Source organism: Lactuca serriola, chromosome 5 (genome assembly GCF_051521515.1).
Source record: "Lactuca serriola cultivar US96UC23 chromosome 5, Lser_US96UC23_V15, whole genome shotgun sequence".
In the NCBI taxonomy this organism is placed as follows: domain Eukaryota; kingdom Viridiplantae; phylum Streptophyta; class Magnoliopsida; order Asterales; family Asteraceae; genus Lactuca; species Lactuca serriola.
Window position 1 is genome coordinate 362,557,171 of NC_136412.1, and position 23,669 is coordinate 362,580,839.

Below are 23,669 nucleotides of genomic sequence, written 5' to 3' on the forward strand. Positions count from 1 at the left end.
TTAAAACTCAAATTATTTAAAATAGTTTTATTTTATATGCAAATCAAAATAAACGAGTCTAGAAAGAAAAAAAGGGAAGTAGTATTTAATATGTAAATATGATTAGGATTATTATTGGAATAACTATCAAAGTATAGGGATCAAGTTTGAAAATTTTAATTAAAAGCCCATGAATTTGAAACCCTTGGTTTACGTCCGTTTCATTCTGTTCCGTCCGTTTCATCCTCTGAGTTGCTGGAGGTCGATTAAAAGGGCCGTCACGTACTTCCTCTTGGGCTATTTTACCATCGACATTTACCAGAGAGAGGGGGAGGGAGTCGACGAGAGACGGCGACGGGAAGGAGGTGAGTACGAGGGAGAGAAACAAGGAGTACGATCTTGCTTCTAGGTTTTGTCCATGGTTTTGCTGGTAAGCTCTTGACCTTCATCACATGTTATTTTCTGCTTCTGTTTGACGATCTTGCTACCAAAAAGACTCCATAGTGACAACCATCAACAGCCATGATTAGCTTCATTGTAATATCCTGTTCTTGCATAATGTTTGTGATGCCCAAATCCCAAAAGACTCGACCCACACGATGCTCTTTTCTTTTTACCGAGTCATGACATCTGGTGGGGCTGATACCTCATGCATTCGACTCAATGTTGCCTTACTTTGCTGCCAAACTATAATTATTTTCCCTTCCCTTATCATGAACTATTGCCGCCTAATTAGTCTCAGTTAGCCTTGAGATACCATGCATGAAATAAACAGTTGTGCTGTACAATTTTCCCTGGTATCTTAATAAAATATCATGCCATACTTGGATTGGTGATCCCCGATGATGCCGTTAAGAAGCATCTTTATCCTTGCTAATTGCCGGAAATTAATGGACTATGATAACCCTAAAGACAACATGTAAATTATGATCCCATATTATCGTTGACATCTAATTTGATTTAATGTTTAACATTGATTTAAAAGTAATAAACAAAAAAAAATCAGAAGAGCAATTGACAAACTCTTGGGTCAACTTCAAAGGAAATTATTCAAGCACTTTCGATGAGCAGGTCGGTACAATATGTAGCCTTGAATTATCATGCTTATTGGATTAATTATTTTAGTGATGAATAATGGTTTGAATTAATTACCTTAGGTATAGTATATTAAAATCTGTAGGGATCTAAAGCTTATAAATTTTGAATTTTAACAATTACCACCCTTACTAACACACGCGAAAACTTGGCAGTATATATGTTGAAAGTTAATTATATATATATAAAAAAAACATAAGTGATACACAATTAGAAAAATGTAAATTGTGGTAAAGTTATAAATGGGATTAACAACATGGAAATGTTATTAATTGGCTATTGCGTTAGTTTTTCTATTAAAAAAATATTAGTTTTATAAACTAATAAAATGGAAATATGAGTATATTTACTATATGTGTTTAGGTTTTGACGACTTAACGAGATTACGAGGTGACGGCTAGGGCAACCATATATATATCGAGAAGGATAAGGTGAGTCGATAGACTTTTCATAAACCTTGTACATAATCGAAAACTACTTTCCAAAAACAGCTCGGTTAGTCAAATTAGAATATTATTAATTGTTGATTATGTCAGTATATGCAATATGAAATATGTCATTGTTTGCCTTCTGTGACACTTGTATGCTTAGTAAATTTGGTTGATATGACTATATGGTGCTTGATACAATTAATTGCAACTATGATATGCTAAATGAAAAGCTTGTTATGTGACTATGATCTTGTTGAGTATCTTCTTGGTATAAATGTTATGAATCTTGATTATGATAATACGAACATTGCATGCTTGTACTTGATTTACGATCGATTATGCGGGGTTATACGTAGAGGGCAAATGGTAGAACCTAGCACTTAGCATGAAACCCTATCCGGATACCTTTGAGCCTGGTTGGTTGAAAAATACCTCCTAGGAAAAGCACTTAAGCCATTTACGAGTTGTTCGGTCTTTCTAGATGCCCGTGCGACACATGGTACGTGTACACTTCGGTGTTTTCGGACTAGAGTGATGTTGACCATTCGAACGAGGCCGGATCAAACATCACGTGGGAATCGGGAGGTGTATCGATAGAATTGACACCGTTTGTACCGATCCCGAACGACACCGCGATGTACTTGTACATTGCATAGTTGGAGTAGTGAAAGTGGAGTCTTGGGGTCGGTGTGACGGGTGGGAGTCGCGAACCACCTAAAGCATTTGGCTGGCCAGGCACACAAGTAGCGAACGGGTTTTTCCGTTGGGGTTAGGTATCACTATGAGACTACCTACACTTATACGATTATGGTAGATTCATTTGATATGATGATGTACGATTACGATATGATTATGCATGAAATAAGATTGATGTTACACTAACGAATGATTTGTAAATGGATGATACAAAAATTGAATGATTGAATTTTATGCGAAAGATGATTGATTATTGATTTATATGTCAATTTTGTTTATATGCTCATAATTTGAATGATTGACCTGTTAGGGGATGGTATGTTTTCCCTTTGGTTGTGTACAAACTCCTATTGGCTCACGAAGCATTTGCTGACACTTGTTTCTTTGCTTTGTGCCTTTACGATTGGTACAGGTAGCTTAGGAGCTTTACTTGGTGAGATGGGGTCAGTTTTGGGTAGTTTATCCATAAAATAAAGATGCCACTTGGACACGTTATTTAATTTTGAAACTTATGCTTACGCTACAATTAAATATTTTTGATATTTTGGTTTTGAATTGAAAGTAACGTTGTGGTTTGAAATGTTTTTGAAATAAATGATGTTTATAGTCTTCTGTTGCATTTTCCGTTAAAAGATTTTAAAAATAAATGAAAAAAAATTTGAGTAAAAAATCATGACGTTACACAATTGGCTATGAAGAAGCAGAAGCGGATCATAAGGTGGTGACCGGTACGTTCCTTCTCAACAATTCTTATACATGTATCCTTTTCGATACCGGTGCAGAGAAAAGTTTCGTAAGCCATAAGTTTAAACACTTTCTAAAACAAAATCCCAAAGCACTAAAAGATACATATACCGTTAAGATGGCCAACAGGAAAACTGAGAAAACCAATGAGATATACATAGGATGCACACTTACTCTAAATAACCATTCATTCCAAATTGACCTTATGCCTGTCTGAATTAAAAGTTTTGACATCATAATAGGCATGGATTGGTTAAGTCTTCACCGTGCTTATATCATGTGTTTCGAGAAAGCCATCCATCTTAATCTACCAAGTAAAGAGTCTCTCGTCATTTATGGCGACAAATCTAGTGCGAATCTTGAAATCATTTCTTGCGTCAAAGCTCAGAAGTATCTTCGTAAAGATTACTGTGCCTTCTTAGCTCACATTGTTGATAAGACACAAGAAGTGAAAAGCATCAAGGATATCCCTGAAGTCTGTGATTTCCCTGATGTGTTCCCTGAAGATATCTTAGGAGTTCCTCCTGAACGTCAAGTCGAATTTTGAATCGACTTGATTCCCGGAGCTACCCCTGTAGCTAAAGCCCCGTATTGTCTTGTACCTTCAGAAATGCAAGAACCATCCATTCAACTGAAAGAACTACTCAGCAAAGGTTTCATTAGATCGAGCTTCTCACCATGGGGAGCGCCGGTCTTGTTCGTGAAAAATAAGGACAGATCTTTCCGCATGTGCATAGATTACCAGGAATTAAACAAACTTACCATTAAAAACTGATACCCTTTACCACGAATAGATGACCTCTTTGATCAACTCCAAGGAGCTAGTTTCTTCTCAAAAATTGAACTGAGATCAGGATACCACTAACTGCGAGTCCAAGAGACAGACATTCCAAAGATTACTTTCAGAACTCGCTTTGGTCACTACGAATTCGTAGTGATGCCCTTTGGTCTAACGAATGCACCTGCAATATTTATGGACCTTATGAATCGAGTGTGTCGACCTTACTTGTACAAGTTCGTCATAGTCTTCGTTGACGATATACTAGTCTATTCTCAGAGTAAGGAAGAACAAAATCAACACTTGAGACAAGTCTTGGAAACTTTGAGGGTAGAGAAATTGTATGTGATGTTCTCCAAATGCGAATCCTGGATTTGAAAGGTGGAATTCTTAGGTCATGTAGTCAGCAAAGATGAAATTCATGTTGATCCTTCTAAGATTAAGGCTATCGAAAGTTGGGCGACCCCACAAACCCCAACAGAAATTCGATAGTTTTTAGGTCTCGCTGGCTACTACAGGAGATTCATTCAGAACTTTTCCAAGATTGCAAAGCCACTCACCACCTTGACTCAAAAAGGTGTGTCGTTCAAATGGGAAGAGAAACAAGAAACTGCTTTCCAGACCTTAAAGCAAGCCCTCTGTAGTGCACCGATCTTGTCCCTCCCATAAGGGACTGAAGATTTTGTAGTCTACTGCGACGCATCTAATCAAGGGCTAGGTTGTGTTCTTATGCAATGAGTAAAGGTTATATCCTATGCCTCAAGACAGCTTAAGAACCACGAAGTCAATTATACTACGCACGATCTTGATATGGGGGCAGTGGTTTTTGCCTTGAAGATCTGGAGGCATTATTTATATGGTACAAAGTGCACATTCTTTACTGATCATAAAAGCCTTCAACACATCTTTGATCAGAAAGAACTCAACATGAGACAAAGACGATGGGTAGAGCTACTTAATGACTACGAATGTGAGATTCGTTATCACCCTGGCAAGGCCAATATGGTAGCAGATGCCCTGAGTCGGAAAGAGTACTCGGGCCGCCGAGTAAAATCTCTGACTATGACTATCCATTCCCACTTATCTGCACAGATTAAGGAGGCTCAGTTGGAAGCCTTGAAACCTGAGAACATAACAGGTGAAGCCTTAAGGGGGATGGAGAAGAGCTTGTAAACTAAGGGTGATGGAGTATGTTATTTCATGAATCGAATCTAGACACCGAAGTTTGGTGGCTACAGAGACATGGTCGTGAATGAAGCCCATAAACTCGATACTCTGTTCACCCGGGTTCAGACAAGATGTATCTGGACCTAAAGAAACTCTATTGGTGGCCAAACGTGAAAGCCGAAATGGCTACTTTTGTGGGCAAGTGTCTAACTTGTGTTAAAGTTAAAGTAGAAAATCAAAAGCCCTCATGTTTACTTCAACAGCCAGAAATACCTGAGTGGAAGTGGGAGCGGATTACAATGGATTTCATAACCAAGCTACCCATAACAACAGGTGGTCATGATACCATTTGGGCTATTGTCGATAGATTAACCAAATCTGCCCACTTCCTACCAATAAAAGAAACAGATAAAATGGAAAAGTTAACAAGGACGTACATAAAATAGATAGTACAGTTACATGGTGTGCCAATATCTATTATCTTTGACCGAGATAGTAGATTTACCTCACGGTTTTGGAATTCATTGCAAAAATCCTTGGGAACAAATCTTGACATGAGTACAACATACCATCCTCAGACTATTGGGCAAAGCGAGAGAAAAATTCAAACGCTGGAAGACATGTTACGGGCATGTGTAATAGAGTTCGGTAAAGCTTGGGATACCCATTTACCACTTATTGAATTCTCCTACAACAACAACTATCACACTAGTATTAAAGTTGCACCCTTTGAAGCTCTCTATGGCCGTAAGTGCAGATCCCCTCTGTGTTGCGTTGAAGTGGGCGATACGCAACTAGCAAAGAACCAAATCCCTGATAGTACTCTAACTAGTCCCAAGGCTATTCGTGAAACTACAAAGAAGATAGTCAAAATCCAGGAACGGTTGAAAGCTTCTCGAAATAGACAGAAGAGTTATGCGGATAAACGATGAAAACCTTTGGAATTCCAGGTTGGAGACCGCGTTCTATTGAAGGTCTCACCATGGAAAGGAATGATATGTTATAGTAAACGTGGAAAATTAAATTCAAGGTACATTGGACCATTCCAGATCATTGCTAGAATTGGTCCGGTTGCTTACAAACTCAATCTACCACATGAACTCAATAGCATTCATCCCGTATTTCATGTCTCAAATCTCAAGAAGTATTTGTCCGACGAGACTCTTGTTATCCCATTCGATGAAATCGAATTAAATGAGAGTCTCAACTTTACATAACAAACTGTAGAAATCCTAGACAAGGAAGTGAAGAGAACTAAAACAAATTCATATCCCGATAGTGAAGGTTCGTTGGAATGCAAAACAAGGACCTGAATTCACTTAGGAGCGAGAAGATCAGATGAAACAGAAATATCCAAGTCTCTTTCCCTAGTCTTTCTGTAACACTATAGTCCTAATTTCGGGACGAAATTCTCTCTAACAGAGGGATAATGTTACAATCCGTTATTTTGAATCTATGTAATAGTATAGATCAATTTTTAGTTCTTTTTAAAATAATAAAGAGAAATTTTTGTATACTGTGTGCATTTACATAATCGACCCTCAAAAATGAAATGTTAGATAAACTTGTTTGGGATGAATATAGTGGTAGAAATTGTGTCAAGGATTCCAAAAATATAAAGAATGTCCAAACCCGAGAAGTAATGACCTATCGAAAATCCGCAACAAAACCAGCAAAACACTATTTAACGTAAAAAATGAATTTTCAATAAAATGATTTTTAGCCTTAACTATCTAAATGAAAGTTATAGTATACGTTAAACCGAGAGTGTCCATAAAAAGAACTTCTAAATCTGACTTCGTATGAAGAAGTTATGATTTTTCTAAGTTTCGACACAGTAGTACACAGCCTGAAACGCGAAATTTAGTTCGAACAACTTTTGGCAAAAACAACATAAACGAGAATCGGGGATCTTATCAAAAGAAATCCAATGGTAAAAAGGCAGACGAAAACGAACGTCGGATGAAGAAGTTATGAATTTTTAACAGACTTTTCTTGTCCCGGCCTGTTAAAAATATAACTTTAAATGGTAAAAAGACAGACGAAAACGAACGTCGGATGAAGAAGTTATGAATTTTTAACAGACTTATCTTGTCCCGGCCTGTTAAAAATATAACTTTAAAAATTAAGTCAAAATTAGCCGAGGGAATCTAAACGAAATTTGTAAAGCATGGTCTCACCTACACGTGGATATAAAGAACGTTAAAAAAGGAGTTCGTATGTAAAGATATGAATTTTTGAAGTTTGAAAAAGCGAAGTACGCCCAACGTACTCGAAAGCAAGGCCTCAGATTGTCCACGTAGCCTCTTTCTTCACAAGTGACACGTATCTCGCTCAATCAACACGTCCGAAGCCATGTGGCCACTACGCCCAGCGTACGAAAAGATTACGCCCAACGTAATGAGACTAGCCTCGACGCGTACCTCGTAGCCTCGCCACGTCCGAAGATCATATAAGACTCCAACTAGTACGCCCAACGTACTGAGGTTTTTAGTAGTACTCCCAGCATACGTGAATATTACGCCCAACGTACCGAGGACCAGACCCCTCCTATAAATAGGATGCGAGGCCTCCGAGTTTTGTTTAGAATTTTCAAATCCTCTCTCCACTTAAACACTCCATTAAGCCTTTCTAAACCTTTCGAAGTCTCAAGTGCCTCCTTACCACCTGAAGCAAGCCCCGAAGTCCCGAAGTCCTCAATTTTAAGCTGAAACTCTGCCCGAGTGAAACCGACTTTTCATCAAAAACTCTCAGTTACATCAAGAAAACTCTTTTCTAAGAAACAAAACGTTGCCCGAATTACCACCTATCAGGTGAGTTCATACCCTATATTTACATGATTTTTAACTATTTTAGGGGGGGGGGGGGTGGAATACAAGTGACACACAATAAATTTGTGTTAATATCTCAAAAGATTTTTAAATGCTTTAGTATATTTCAAATTGTTATAATTGTCAAATATTACATATTTATATATATGTAAATTATATAATTTGGATTGATAAGGTTTATAATATGTAATTTGACCCCATTTCATGTTCCTTGTTTGGTTGTGGGCTTGGGGTAAAGTTATTTAATCAAAGATCTACTTAATCACAATTATATAAATATTACATTTATATAAAAATAGTTTTCAAACTATTTGATAATACATGGGTACAAACAGAGAATTTCATTGAATAACAATATTACAGATTCTTACAGTAAAACAAACAACTAAACTATAATAGGTATAGTTTAGAGGACTCATTCATTGGTTTCAAGTTTCAACGTACATAACAGGAAAACTAACATAGTACACAACAGAATACAAATAGAATACATGATGGAAAGCATGCAGATAACATTATCGGAAAACAAACATAATACTTTACTAAGAAACAAACATATAAAACTATACTTTATATAGTTTATGGAACTTACTTTCAGTATAGTTATTACAAAGTAACTTTTTATTACTCTACATGTAATCATCGATATAGCACTTGTGATACACGCTTCAAGCACTTATTTAAGTATAAAACAAAAGTCCTGAAAATTATAACCAGAGTCTCCTTGTGTGAGAGCATGACACTTGTGTATAGATCTATACGGAACTGACAATCCCGCACCTAAGCTGCTTGCAACTGCTAGGCCGGCAGGCCTGGGGTGACAACTGTCGTACCATATTTCGACTCCTAAAGAACGTCATGTTTTAGGCGATCCTAGGTCATCAAGCATGGTTATGATATCTCACAATTTGGTATTGAACAAAATGATTATTGTATGAATAAGTAACACTTCATATAGTTTTATTTAATTATAAAACTATAATATAGTATCTTACAAGTATAAACATAGAATACTACTTCAATTTAGAGAAAACATACTTTTCAAGGTTTTATGAGAACTAAACTACATTTTACAAGTTATTATTACAGAAATCATTATACATTTTAGTTACAATATAACATACCAGAAAATATAAGATTTTCTAGGTAAAACATGTTCACTTTATCAATATACAAGAATACAAATTTCAGTTGCAAACATAATTTTGAACTCACCAACTTAATTGTTGGCACCTTTTCAAAAACTACTTATATTCTCAGGGAAACAGTGATACAGGTACAACCACAAGTTTTTAAGAAGACGGAGATCTATAAACTCATGTCTTTTAAACTTGTACTTTTGAGTTCATATACATTATGTTTTGAACACAATTGTAAAACTTATAACTTTGTAAATTCAATGGTTATTGATGTACTTTGATTACTATTGTGCATTGTTGTGATACTACATGAAGTCCTCCACCCCCGAATGTTTCCGCCATTCTGGTTTGGGGGTGTCACAGTCTGTCATCGATATACAAAATGAGAAAGCTAATTATACTCCTACTAGCTTTGACATGTACACAGGACTCATCCTCGCTTCGCAAGAAACCAAACTCTTTGACTTTCTCATGGAAACAAAGATTTCATCTGCGAGACGCTTGTTTCAATACATAAATGGATTTCTCAAGCTTACACATTCTATTAGGGTATTTTGCATCGCAAAACCCTTTGGCTGACTCATGTAAACATCTTCAGCCAACTTCCCATTAAGGAAAGCGGTTTTGACATCCATTTGCCATATTTCATAGTCATGAAATGCAACTATGGCTAGCATAACCCTTATAGATTTAATCTTCGCAACTGGTGAGAAGGTCTCATCATAGTCAACTCTGGGAGTTTGAGTAAAGCTCTTCGCAACTAATTGCGCCTTATACGTGCGTAGTTTCTCATCCATGTCGATCTTCTTCTTGAAGATCCATTTGCACCCGACTGTCTTAATGTTGGATTTATTATTTTGGTATGTACTTGACCCGATTATGAGCATGGTCCTTTTGGGTTGCCTTCACCATAGCAATATGTAGGATGAATTAAGGAGAGAAAGGTTTAATTATGATTTATTATATATTATGAGAATAATATATTAAAGGAGAAATCATATTGTTTAATTAATATTAGTCAAGAATTAATTTTGTGGCTAAAAGAGATTAATTAAACTTAGGGGACTGGAATTGTAATTATAAGATAATTGCAATTGGGCTATGGATCACCTTGGAATACTAGGTTGGACGAATTCTATGGGGAAGCCCATTAGAAATCGTCCAAGGCATGTTCCAGAAGGGGTCCATGGGCTGCTTAGGGCTCAAGCAGTCAAATTAGGGTTTCGTTGTTAGATAACCCTAATTGTCTACCTATTTAAGGAGCCCCTAAACCCCCAAAACGTGGTGAATGATTCCCTTAGGGTTTCTGGACGAGTTTTGGTGCTCCCCTCTCTTCTCTCTTCATCAAAATTGCTTAGTGGTGTTTGTGACTCCATTAGAGGTGCAACACTTGAGGCACTAAGCTTTCTGAAGCCAAGGAATTGATTGTTATTGCTACATAACAATCAAGGTAAGATCTAAACCCTAATTCATATGTTAATTTGATTACTAGTATGCTAGATCTAGGGTTTGAAAGTCTTGGAAGTTTATTGCATGTTCAAAGTAGAAAAACTAGATTCAAGAAATTAGGGTTGCATGAACACCATAGGATTGATGTTATGCTCCAAACCCATCAGTGGAATCAGATCCTAGGTCGTTTTTCTATTGAATAGATGCATAATTGGACCGCCAAAGGTTTGAAAATTGAATTTTTTTGTTCACTGTTTGATGAACTCGCCGAGTTGCTTTATGAACTCGACGATTTGCATGAAATCAACGAGTTCCAAAGAGGACTCGACGAGTTGGATGTTCAGTTGACAGGATTTTCGATTTTCTGGCCAGATTTTGTTAAGGATAATTACCAAAACTCGTTTTTATTGCCTAAAATCGATTCTTTATGTTTGGAATGTTTATCCTTATGAAAATTTATGGATCTGGTTAAATATGGATAATATAGGATTATTATTAGATAAATATTTGACCTAGTAAGTTTGAAAAGTTTCAATTTGCACCTTTTAGGTTTTATAGTTTAAATTTGAACTTAAAAGTTTTGTTTTTGAAATTTAAATAGTTAAACCTCAATGTTTTGAAAGGTTTCAAAACTTGTCCACAAGTTTTGGAATTTAAATTTTGATTAAAAGTTTAATTTTGAAATATTTAAATTCTAAACCCTAAGTTTGAAAAAGTTTCAAAACTTGCCCTCAAGTTTTGGATTTTAAATTTTAATTAAAATTATTAATTTGAAATCTTAAGATTTAAAAACCCTAGTATTTTGAAATTTTCAAATTACACCCACATGGTTTTGTTAAGATAATTAAAAGTTTAATTAAAAGAGAAAGTTAATAAAACCACCTAGTATTTTAAAAGTGTAAAATACACCCTATACTATATATATGTAACATTAAAAGTCTAATATTATATATATATATATATATATATATATATATATATATATATATATATATATATATATATGAGTAAAGAGTCAGTCTTACCGTTAGTAGGCCTCAGAAGAGGGTGACGAATTTTACCTCTTTTTTTTATCAAACTCTCACAGAATCTCTCTAGCAAATTGGCTTATGATTTCTATGCCTAGAATCGTAAGTGTCCACTTGGATTATCCTAGGCTAAATTTCTTGCAACCCAGGCATAGGGTAGAAATATCAGTTAGGAAAGTGTGCTCATGATCCAAGTTGGTATCCAGATCTCCACCACAAACCCTAAAGTTTTCTTACAATTGAACTAATATTTTCTGTTACTGGAGATGGGTGATTCAATCCGCGAGATAACCACTAAGTTTGAAAAGCTGGAGAAGTTCAAAGGTGTTGACTTCAGGCGGTGGAAGAAGAAGAAGATGCACTTCATGCTGACTACTCTGAAGGCAACATACGTGTTGACTACTCTTAGACTAGTGGAGCCCGAGGAAGGTGTTGTTAAGACGATTGAAGAGATAAGAAGGAGAAGTGGGACAATGGTGACTACATCTGCAAAGGTTACATTCTGAACGGTATGTCTGATGCTTTATTTGAAATCCATAGTGAAGCCTTGTGTTCCAGGGAATTATGGGACACCCTTGAACTAAAATATATCACCGGGGATGCTTCTAGTAAGAAGTTTTTGGTCGGTGATTTTAAAAATTATAAGATGGACGATAAAAGGTCTATTACTGAACAATACAATGAACTCCTTGGCATATACGATATTTTTAAACTACACCAAATGAATATGGATGAATCCATTGCTGTTGTAACGACCATAAAATTTCCAACCAATTTAAACTTTTCAAAAACAACCCCGTTTCATTAAGTTATTACAAAAAGGTTTTCAATACAATTATCATCAGAGTCTTCCCAGAATCACATCATAAAACAAAATCATGAGGAGTGGTACGATCACGCCTTTGCCTTGCCACGGTCTCCTGAAGAACCTGAAAAACATTAAACCACAACTGTAAGCCCGAAAGCTTAGTGAGATACCCCCAAAATACCAACCACATATACCATACACGCACAACATGCCATAACATAACAGAACACAGAACAACCATGCACTTCGGGTCTACTGTGTGACTGGTTCGCCGCACCGGCCTTCAGTCCACCTGGTCCACCCTCCGAGTCTAGCCATATACATCGAGTGTACAGTGTGATTGGTCCGCCCGCACCGGGCCTTCAATCCACCTGGTCCACTCTCTGAGTCCACAGTGTGACTGGTCCGCCCGCACTGGGCCTTCAGTCGGCCTGGTCCACCCTCTCGGGGCCTACAGCCTATCCGGACCACTCGCTGGGCCTTCGGTACAACCGGTCCGCCCTGGGTATGTTGGCCTACAGCGCAAAGCAGGACCCGCCTCAACCCAACCCCGGTCCAACAACCATGTGCACATAAACATTCAATCATATAACAATTCTCATTCAATCAAGCCGATCTAGCAGATCACGTAACATAACATCATCCTAACCAGGATACCGACCTAACCGGTCTCTAGCATAATACCATCCTAACTACCCGGATGTAAACATAGCAAAACGATAACATAACAACGATACCCGGATCACAATCCGATAAAGGGCCGGCCTTGGTGCCTTAGACCCTGTTGATATAGTGAGGATAACTCACCTCGCAACTGCCGAAACTCAGAACTGAAGAAGCAGATTCCCGAATCACCGCCTCACCGAAAATCCTGAACTATCCGAAGCAGCAAAATAACCATTAGACCAAACACAATATCCTTCCAAGGGTAAATTGAACAATTTACCCTTAACTCAATCTGGTCCATGACTAAGTCCCACAATCAAAATATGAAAGGCCCATCACTAGATAAGCTCTCAAGCCCACTAATGGCCCAAAGACCAAAAGTCCGAAGCAAAGCCCAATATTGGCCCAATTTACTAAATTGGACCCACCTCACCAAATGGGCCTAGATCCAAGGTCCATAATAATTAGTGAGTCCACAATACTCCATCCATAATGTCCAGTCACGGCCCAAGATCTAGTAGCCCAATAACAGTCCAATCTCCTAAGGCCCAAAATGAAAACCCAACAGAGGGAGTACGTTGGGCGTACCGTCCTTGGTACGCTGGGTGTACAACGATGCTCGCGAAACGGAATCGGGACACAGACCCACTACGCTGGGCGTACTCCCAGTTACGTTGGGCGTAACTCCGCTGAACTACAACTTCTCATAAGATCTTAATGGCTTTAGCTCTTAAGTCCAAACTTCAGATCCATAGACCAAATATGCCTAGGATTCATAAAGTCTCAAACTTTATTACTTGGGACGTCCATAAAGCTCTTAATCCATTAAGACCTATCTATAACACATGTGAGACAACCAAAGCCCTTGGAACCTCATTTTTCTTACTCAAGACCTCTCTTAAGGTCTAAAAGGACAGCTAATCTCAACCAACTCGAAACATGCATCAAGATGAGGGTTTTTGGGACAAGAATGATGTCAAAACTTCACAACACATAGATCTACACAAAATGATTGTCAAGCTAGAGACTTTTTACCTCAAAAGAGCCTCAGAATATGATGTCTTTCCAGATCTACAAGCTCCAGCCACACAACTCCTTCTTTGACAACTTCCTCTTTCTTCTTCAAGACTCTCTTTTGCCAAAACAAGCTTTCCAAGGCCAAACACATCCAACAATGGAGGTGGGATGGCTATCTAGGGTTTCTGAGGTTAAGAGAGTGCTTATGGAGGCTAGGGTAAGAACCATTATGTTCCTTATATAGTGGCTGACCCTAAATTTAGGGTTTCTGGATGATAGACGTACGCTGGGCGTACATCCAGTATGTTGGGTGTATGCCGAGAGGTCTCCGTGTTCCTTTCCTTCACTATGCTATGCGTACGTCCACCTTACGCTGGGCGTACCCAGCCAAACACAAGTATGCATTCATGGGACTCCTTTGCTAATTTTCCCCCTTTAGGGGCCATTGCTGCCCACATCTTTAATTTAAAACCTCTCCTCCATCATGAGCCGTTCTTGCCAAAACCTATATCCACATCAAGGACCTAAACGCCCTTACTCTTACTCTCGGGAACCCAAAATTAGATATTTCAAGGAAAACCACTTGGCTGCCTTGACACTACCATAAGTGCCACGACGCTTACCCAATACTACACCATTTCCTTATAACATAACTGCTATCCCATGCACCGCACGTACTCTGAGTCCACTCGCAGGGACTTCTCAAGTCCAAGCACGACCTACACTAATTGTGATCAATATCCGGGGCCAAACCTTCTGATGATATCACATCGCGACATACTCATTCCATTCCTCGTACAGATCTATCAACACATGCAGAGTCTTCAGCATGACTGGACCGCCTTACCAGGCCTTCAGCCCATCTGGACCACTCTCAGAACCTTCAACAGGCCTGGACCACCCTCCAGGGCATTCAGCATGTCTGAACCGTTCTCCGAGCCTTCGGCCTGACTGGTACGCCCACCGGCCTTCAGTCCATCCGGACCGGTCATCTAGCATTCATCATCCCGCGCTATCTCTCCATAAAACTTTCCCATGCATATTGTTCTATCCCTCTTGGGGTTCCGAACTCTGTCTCTACCCTTCATACTCAAACCCGGCCTGATCCCAGGCCTTCCGCAATCAGTCACCCTTGGTCTGCATCCCGCCCCGCCTGACTGTCACTTGCTCATACCAGCCTACGCTCGGCTGACAGAACCACTGTTGAATCCCAACAGCTAAACAACCTCACATGCTTATCGATCTTCCGGAGAATTCTCCAATTCTCCCCCACTTAGAGCACTGACTATCAACCACCGGTCGCCATCACCGACCTCCCTCGACAACCATACACAACACAAACCCTTACACGCGAACTGATTCCCACCAGAACGAGCAACCTTCACAAATTTTCATAACACTGATCTTCCCGGGCTCGAAAGAAACTCGATCTTCAGCTATCCACTCCTCAGACCGCAGATGCTACCTGACATTCCGACCAAAAGTCAGATTCCCACAGATAATCCTCAAGAATGACAACCAGCGAAAAAAAAAATTTAACACCAAACCCATAACCATACCACAATCCTCGAGGAACAATGAATACAATAAAATAAAATTCACACAGCGAGACTAGCAGATAAACAATACTTCACAATAATCACCAAATAACAAGACATCAAGAAAGAAACATACCCGCAGCTGCATCCGACACTGCCCTGACCTCCTCCACTGTAAGCTGAAAAGCACGACCCTGAGCCCTTGGGGTCTCCACTCCGCCCTGACATCCACCCGTAATCCTCAAAGTGGCCAGTGTTGGAGCCTGCACCGGTCCTGCAGCAAGCTGTGGACAAATGGCCCTCAAGTGTCCCACCTGATGGCAATGATAACAAATCCTCAAATCCCGAACCAGGGCTGTCTGCCGACAATCCCTCGCATAGTGCCCCTCCTTTCCGCACTTGCGGCATGCACCATCGGACCTACAAACTCCGGTGTGACTCTTCCCACACTTCCCACAAATGTGGCTGCTCTGATCTCCCAATCTAGAATCAACGGTCTTGGATCGTTTCGGTGCCGGCAGCGACTGCACCGGAGCCTGCCTCTGCTCTCGCAACTGCAACTCAATGTCCAACTCACGCCGCCTGGCGGCCTCCTGCAACTCCAACAAGGTGTCGCACCTCTGCATAGACACAAACTGTCTGATATCCCTCTTGAGCATACTCAGATATCGGGACATCTGAGCCTGCTCCGAAGCAAACTCGGGGCAAAACATCGCCCTCTCAGTGAACATCCTGGTGATCTCCGTCACCGACTCCAAATCCTGCTTCAGCTCCAGGAACTCCTGAGCCAATCTCTCCCTATCAACCCGTGGAACATAACGAGTGTTAAACATCTCCCGGAACTAATCCCATGAAACCGCAGCCCTCTGCGCATCCGAATACGATCCTGTGGTCAATCTCCACCAATCCTTCGCCTAGAGCCTCAACAGGTTTAGAGCACACCTCACCCTCTGATCAGCAGGGCATGACCACGTGAAAAAACACCCCTCCACGTCCGACAACCATCTTATAGCAACAATCGGGTCATGTACCCCATCGAAGGTAGGAGGCTTCGTACTATCAAAGTCCCAATACTGAAAACCTCGACCAGCTCCTCCCCCTGCCGCTGCTACAGCCGTTGTAGCCACCGTGGCAGCCGTCTCTGTGAGAGCCGTTTAGCGCTCATCAAAATACTCAACCATGGCGGTCTTGATCGACCCAAACAGTTCCGGCAAATCAGCCCGGAACAATGCAGCAACCTCATCATGCAGGATCTCACGAATCCTAGCATCTAACCCGCCCTGACCTCACTCTCCTGCTCCTGATCCTGACCCGGATCCGCTCCCAGCATGCCTCATAACCACCATACTGAAAACACCACAAGATCTTAGATACTTCCCACAAACCCGGGAACCAACTCCCAACCCAACCCTAGAGGTCATGGTTTCTTTGATACGCGTATGTGTCTTGTGCTTTCAGTAGGACGGGCCCATACTACCTCCACACCTACCTATATTTGTATCAAGTATACCACAACACCCTAGTAAAAAAAAACACGTAACAAGTGCTCAACCCTCACTCCTAGAGGAACACCGGAAATCTCCCACAGAGGAACCCTAGGCTAGTAGGCATCATAAATCATGCAACATTATCATGAAATCCTGAAGATCCCTAGCCTAGTACTAGCATGTTGTTCTATCAAAGCTCAAAAACAAATATCATGTATGGTATTTTGGGGTTACTTACTGGCTCTAGCTAATCGTACCTCCGCGTCCTCCTTTACTCATTTTGAAAACCATTTTAAATTCTCTTTAAAAAACTCTCCCTGATTTGAGACTAGATTCACACGAATGTTCACTCAAACCAAGGCTCTGATACCAACTTGTAACGACCATAAAATTTCCAACCAATTTAAACTTTTCAAAAACAACCCCGTTTCATTAATTTATTACCAAAAGGTTTTCAATACAATTATCATCAGAGTCTTCCCGGAATCTCATCATAAAACAAAATCATGAGGAGTGGTACGATCACGCCTTTGCCTTGCCACGGTCTCCTGAAGAACCTGAAAAACATTAAACCACAACTGTAAGCCCGAAAGCTTAATGAGATACCCCCAAAATACCAACCACATATACCATACACGCAGAACATGTTATAACATAACAGAACACAGAACAACCATGCACTTCGGGTCTACTGTGTGACTGGTCCACCGCACCGACCTTCAGTCCACCTGGTCCACCCTCCGATTCTAGCCATATACATTGTTGGGGTGCAAAGTTATTCATTCATGACTTTGTAAATGTTTGACTTTTGTAAAACCCACTTGCATGTGGTGCTTTAGCCTTTAGACCCATTTGTTACTTAGAGTGAGAGAGAGAGACATGTAAACACCTCTATAAATAGTGGGTTCATACCACTTGTAGAGGTGTGCTTGAGAGATGTAGAAGTGAGTGTGTAAGTGTGTGTTAATTATGTAGTCTAGATCTAGATCTTTTTTGTAACACCATATACATTCAATATATCTCTTAAACACCTAAATCACCATGTTCAATTGTGCAAGCTTTAATTCCGCATGCCAAACCATGTTCTTTGTCACTACAATTGGTATCAGAGCTTGGTTTTCACGATCAACGTGATTTTTGAAGAACGATTCTCGGTTTGGCAACTTTTGTTGCAATTTTGGTGAGTCTCTCTCTATGATCTCTCATAATTTCATTTAAATCGTGCGTAACGTTTTTGAATTTTGATCGGTTTGTTTCGTTGGATCTAATCTGTTTCAAATTCCTTTGAAGATCCAATAAATTTTTTTTTGATCAAATCACAAAATCAAATCCAAAGTCAAGTGAAATATCACTTCGTTATTGCTCATACAAATTTAATCGTGTCCAATAAGAATTCTTTTTTTGATTGAGTCCATTTCAGATTGAATTAGCCCAAAATCCTTTGAGTTTATTATTGTTCATCGATTACATTTGGAGCCCAATATGTAACGCCCGTAGATCAGGGCTAGTCAATTTAGAAACGATAAGCGTCAAAAATGACTTTTTGATAAAGATTATATAGAATGAATAATCTTAACTAAGTTGTAATATATGTTACAAGGATTCCGTACATATAAAGAACACCGAAATCCGAGTTATAACGAAGAAGTTATGACATGTCGAAGTTTCGCGACAGAACCGGCACGACACAGCGCGACGTAAAAAGTAAATTTACGTTAGGGCGATATTTAGCCTTAGCAATCTAAATGAAAGTTGTAGAATACGTTAAACCATGAGCGTGCATAAAAGGAACGCCCAAATCTGACTTCATATGAGGAAGTTATGATTTTTCGAAGTTTCGACTTAGCGGTATGCAGCCCGAATACTCGATTTGAGACCGAGCGGTTTTTAGAGGAAACAATCTAAATAAGAATTGAAGATATCATAAATTTTAGTAAAACGATAAAAAGATAGGCGAAAACGGACGTCGGATGAAGAAGTTATGATTTTATAACGGAGTTTTCCTGTCCCGGCCTACTAAAAATAAATAATAAAAATAAAATCAAAATTAGCTGACGGAGTCTAAACAAAAGTTGTAGATCGTAGTCTCACCTACACGTGGATATAAAAAACGTCGAAAACGGAGTTCGTATGAGGAAGATATGAATTTTTGAAGTTTATTAAATATTTTCGATATTATATATATATATATATATATATATATATATATATATATATATATATATATATATATATATATTGGACGATATTATCCGAAGGGGGGGAGTCAGCGATCCTATCCAGGTTACACCCCGCGTAACTAGGATTTACGCCCTGCGTAAATCGACCTTTCAGCCCCTATAAAAGGGTGTCGAGGGCAGCCGAGTAGTTTGCTCATTTCTTCCCTTTTTCTCGCGTTTTTGCATCATTTTTCGTGCAAGAATTATCCCGAAGCCCCGGTATCATTCCCGAGCCCCGAAGCAAGTCCCGAGGCCCCGAAGATCTCGAGAAGTGCAATTCCCGAGCCGAAGCTTTGCCCGTGAGGAGTCCGGTTTTTGTGAAGATCTTCCAGATCTGCCGAATAATACTACTTCTACAAGTCGTAGTGCTGTCCGGACATCGTCTAATCAAGTGAGTGTATACTACCTTTCATAAACACGATAATAATACAAGTATGGTTTGAGTGTATTAAGTATATTGTTGTTTTTATGTGTGAGTGTGTAGTTACTTTCTTCTAACATATAAATATGAAGTATTTGCTATGAAATACGTGCTATGTGTTTATATATTATTTGTCTATTTGAGATGGGCATGGAAATTGGTGTTTTATACAAGTGTTAAATGATTTAAACTGTGTAAGTATTTATATCTATAAAATTGTTGGGTAGAACATAGGTAGATGGAATAGTTGGTGACTATGGAGTTAGCGCCTATTGTATAAACATTGGCGACGATGTGACTTCGTGCCTATTTGATGAGCCTTGGCGACTATGGAGTTAGCGCACGTTGAGTAAACTTTGGCGACTATGGAGTTAGCGCTTGCTAAGTGAACATTGGTGACTATGGAGTTAGCGCCTGATTACTATGGATTTAGTACTTGATAAATAAACTTTGGCAGCAATGGATTTCGTGCCAATTCCTTAGGAATAAATGAATGAATGATAGTTGGTTCTTAGGGTAAAACCTTAAGAAGATAATGGGGATGGGTAGTTGGGTTGATTGTTTGCTGATTAAATATAATAATTATATTATTGTGGGTTGAAAACCCTATATGCTCACCAGGCTCCCAAGCCTGACCCACTCAGTTTTCTTTTCATTACAGGTAATGGCACAAGGGTATAAGTTGGTGGACTTGACGAGAGATTTTGGATTATAGATCAATAGTTAAATAACTATTGTAAGGTCTATTTTATATTGTTTATGCTTTTGGTCTGTATCGAACATGACATCCCAAGGTTTTATTATTTAATGAAAATACATTCTCTTTGAGAAATGTTTGGATAAATGGTTATCATATTTTTGTTTTTGGGAACAAATTCCGCAACAGTTTTCTTTAAACGATTACTCTGATTTTAAAAACAAAGCATAAACAAATCGGTCTTTTCTAGCCGTGAAATTGGGGATGTCACACAATACATTTAATTTTGATCCGATTTTATTATGTGATCCCAATCTTTCAGTATTTCTCACTGTTGGTCTTCATCACATTACGCTTAAAAGACTTGTACTATTCAACGTTCTTGAATGATAATATGAATATGATTTCTTCGTGTCTTTCTTAGCGATTGTTGATTATAAAATCTGTTTTGTGAATCTATTCTATCTGGTTTGTATAAACTCAAAAATCGATTTTAAGCAAGCAATCAATAATCCGATGAAGAACAGTCAATCTAAAAAGTCAAAATCGACTATTATTTGTGTCTGAAATCGAATGAAACAAATGGTTTTGTAATCAATTTCGATCTTTGAAATTGATTCTTGGAGTTGTATTTGATTCACAGTTCTTTTAAACGATTTCAATTTTTGACAAATGCTTGAGTTCAGCGCTTGAAATCAAACTCAGTTTCTTTTTCCGATTCTTTAAATTGTGTCTCATATTAATCGAAACAATTAAGTTTTCAAATTGATTTCGATTTTGGAAAACATCTTTAGAATCGATACTTGTTGATTCGTTTTGAAGATTGCACATGAGATCGTATTTGGATTTCGATCTGTGACACAGTTGAGTTCAAATTCAAAAGTCAAAATTGATTTGATAATAGTCAAAATCGGTTTGAGTGAATCGATTATGAATGTTGGGAATCGATGAGTCAGATTTAAGTCGATGATTGCAAGCGAGAATCGAGTTCGCATCCCTGACTTAGAAAGAAAAGCTTGATTATTGAGGTCGATGTTCTTGTTCTTGATGACGGAAGCTATGATGTCGATAGGTTCGGATGATTCAGTAACAGAACTCGTCGCTTTCCAAGTTCATCAACATGAAGAAATTGAATTCAATGTGCGAAGGGTATGGGAATATGGAAGGAGATGAAAATTGATTTAAATGTGCGAACTGGGAAATCAATGTTTACAACAGAACGAAACTTTGATTTTGGAAATTGACGGAGAATGCGAAGTTGATTAATACTGTATTTCAGTTCGCATAAGGGTTGATTTGGGATCGATAGTCGATGGGTCTGTAAAAGCGAAGTCGACTGGGAAGAATACTGGTTTGTGATTGGGAAGTCAATTGTAATCAATGTTCGCAAGCTTGGAGTCGGAGATCTGGATTGTGTTCGCATCTATAAAATGCGAAGAGAATTTAATGGTGATATTCAGTTCGCATTTGTTGATAAAATTTTGTGATTGATTTGTGCGAGTTCGCATCTGGGTAGTTCGCATTTTTTGAAGTTCGCATATAAGATTGTGAAATGGTTCGCATTTTGGAAGACAAATAGAAAGTTCGTTCAGTTCTGTTGAGTTCGCATTTGGATCACAATCAATTTCGCATAGTTGTTTAGTTGGTGATATTGGCTGAAAGATGCGAAGGGTATGTGGATTAAAATGCGAAGGTGATTAATGCGAAGCGTGTTATATGAATTGAAAAAGAAAAAGTCGAATTTACGAAACTGGCCCTTAAAGTTTTGTTTGTTTGACAAATGATTTCGTATGAAAAAGCCTACAATTCGCATGTTTGGAGAACAAAAGGGAAGAAGTTTCGAAAACGGCCCCTGAACCTTTGAATATTTTACACTTCGCAAATTAACTCAAATTTCGCATGTTTGACACTTTTCACCCAAATTCGAAAAAGGACTATTTTTGCTGAAAATTGAAGATTGTGCATTTCAGGCCCCTGCAGTTTGTGCGAATTTACACATTCTACCCAGTTTCGTAAATTGGGGTGTGTTTCGCATATTTGACTGTTTTCGGAGCAACGGGTCACTGCAGAATTTTGAAATTGACAATTTCTACCCATTTTTGAGAAATTTTGTCAAAGGCGATCCGTGAACGAATCTAAAAATTCAGTATTTTTTGGATTTTTCGGATTGAAGCACAAAGTTTATACCACATGTTAAGGGGGAGTTTTAACATGAAAAATTCCGAATAGAGCACGTTCTTTTTCCTTTGGAGTTTTATAATCAAATTTCGATTATAAAAATGGGGAGAAGTTTTATATGGAAATTCGAACTTGAATTTTTCATATGACGCGGATTTGAAGACCGAAGTGATCTTGAAGTTTTGAAGATTACGAGATGATGCAATTGGAAGTTCGGAAGTGATGTATTCGAAATGGGTTTGGAATTATTGAAGATTTTTGGGGTGTGTTTTTATGCGCAACTTTTGGGTGATTATTTGGAGTTTGGAATACTCTTGATCATTCGTTGCCGCTCGGTTTGTATGGTCTCACATCCTAGAGTCCAAATTAAAGAGTCATGGAAGAATTGAAGATTGAAGTTCGTTTCGACATGTGTTACCTTTGAGGCTCGAACCGCGTAGTGCTTGATTTTGGAAGATTTGAAGCGGGTCATTCATTCCTAACTTTGAGGGGGAGAATGTTGGGGTGCAAAGTTATTCATTCATGACTTTGTAAATGTTTGACTTTTGTAAAACCCACTTGCATGTGGTGCTTTAGCCTTTAGACCCATTTGTTACTTAGAGTGAGAGAGAGACATGTAAACACCTCTATAAATAGTGGGTTCATACCACTTGTAGAGGTGTGCTTGAGAGATCTAGAAGTGAGTATGTAAGTGTGTGTTAATTATGTAGTCTAGATCTAGATCTTTTTTGTAACACCATATACATTCAATATATCTCTTAAACACCCAAATCACCATGTTCAATTGTGCAAGCTTTAATTCCGCATGCTAAACCATGTTCTTTGTCACTACATACATCGAGTCTACAGTGTGATTGGTCCGCCCTTACCGGGCCTTGAATCCACTTGGTCCACTCTCTGAGTCCACAGTGTGACTGGTCCGCCCGCACTGGGCCTTCAGTCGGCCTGGTCCACTCACCGAGCCTTGGCACGTCTGGTCCTCCCTCTCGGGGCCTACAGCCTATCCGGACCGCTCGCTGGGCCTTCGGTACAACCGGTCCGCCCTGGGTATGTTGGCCTACAGCACAAAGCAGGACCCGCCTCAACCCAACCCCAGTCCAACAACCATGTGCACATAAACATTCAATCATATAACAATTCTCATTCAATCAAGCCGATCTAGCAGATCACGTAACATAACATCATCCTAACCAGGATACCGACCTAACCGGTATCTAGCATAATACCATCCTAACTACCCGGATGTAAACATAGCAAAGCGATAACATAACAACGATACCCGGATCACAATCCGATAAAGG